The sequence below is a fragment of the Echinops telfairi genome, unplaced genomic scaffold (genome assembly GCF_000313985.2).
Source record: "Echinops telfairi isolate 266 unplaced genomic scaffold, ASM31398v2 ScPeMD7_7458;HRSCAF=8496, whole genome shotgun sequence".
NCBI classification, from domain to species: Eukaryota; Metazoa; Chordata; class Mammalia; order Afrosoricida; family Tenrecidae; genus Echinops; species Echinops telfairi.
The window spans coordinates 10,549,120-10,550,805 of NW_022111358.1; positions in this window are offsets into that span (position 1 = coordinate 10,549,120).

The following is a 1,686-nucleotide window of genomic DNA, read 5'->3' on the forward strand; positions in this document are numbered from 1 at the left end:
CCTGGAGGCCAGGCCCCACATGATCAATCCACCAGCCAGAAGCTGGTCCCTGAGGCCCAGGTCAGATCCATTGTGCCCACATTGTGCCAGGTCACAATCTAACATCAAAACACCTTCCACTCAAGTCTTTTCAACTGTGGTCTACTGATATTTTGGGTTGGACAATTCTTTGTTGTGAGGGGCTCCTTATGACGACGACAAAAGCAGGGTGCAGAAAAATGCACCCGCCTCATGCTCCTTGGATGTGAATTTGCACTAATGACTATCTTACATACCTTTGAAAGTATACTAAGAAGTGGAGCTCAGGATTGACTCGGAGAGGGATGGAAATGGCGAACACAGGCAAGAAAGAGACAGCTTTAACTATTTGTAACTTTTGGGTTCGGTATCATGAAATAATTTTTTAGTATTCACCAAACTAATTTTGGGGTGTGTGTGTGTGTGTGTGTGTGTGTTTACCTGTGGATGTAACTGTTTTATGATTTAATTTATGAGTTATTTTTGTGAATTAATTTTTATATCAATCTGCTATCCTAGAATCAGTGTCGCATGATCTTAATGAATAATGGTAAAATTTGAAAAATACAGAAAGTACAAAAGCAATATGAGAAATCCTGACCATCTTGGATCAAGAAGTTTTTTTTAAAATAAATGAAATCAAGTATTGTAGCTAAATTTGAATTCCTCTTCTCTTTCTCATCCAATTTCTTCCCCTCCTCCAAGCAGGAAAAATCTCATGACTTTATTAGGTACCCTTTCAGACTTTGCTGATACTTCTATGAATGTGTACACACAGCTCACATCAGTTCTCATCAGAAATAGCAGAGAAGGAAGTGACTGCGGGGTAAACGGGAAACCTCTGTCACTGAGTTAATTCCCACCCCTAGGGAGTCAGTACAGATAGGGTGGAACTGCAAGGATGGGCTTCCAAGACTAAGTCCTGGCCAGAGGAAAAGCCCCATCTTTCTCCTGAGCAGCAGCTGGTGGTCTCTGCACGCAGGACACTATGGAAGTAGCTCTAGAAATACAACCTAAACCCAAGCCCACTGTAATTGAATTGATTCTGACTCATAGTGACCTGACAGAGTTTCCTAAGATGTAAGTCTCCACCCCCACCCCCACCCCCTGTCCCGGAAATATTTGCCATCCTTTTATTACAGCATCACCTCTCTCTTTGGACAGAGATTAAAATAGCCTACCAAATTTCTCAGCTAACCAACCATCTTGATACCTAGTGTTTTTTTGTATTTTGTTTACATTTTTATTGGCACCTAATCCAGATGTCACACAATTCAATTGTTCAGTCATATCAAGAAGAATTGTATAATCATTACCACAATCAACTTTAGAACATTTTTCCCCCTCATGGAAGTCGCCTTTAAAATGAGTTATGTAATCACAGTCAGTCCTAGTTCTCCTCCCCCCTCCCGCCTTCATTGTTTATTCCCCAAATCCCCTCACCCTCCTTATCTCCCACTCCCCGCCCCTGAAACCCCATAGATTCTTCAGTTATCTCTAGGCATCCACTTCTGTGCCTCACAAATTGGGAAACCCAAAAGAAACAATGAAAAACAAAATAGAAATAAAGCAGTAAGGATAACATAATCATATGAAGATAAAAATGCAAATAATGAATAAGAAAGAAAAGACCACTCTCAATCTTTCAAAAGCCAGGGAAGAAATTTT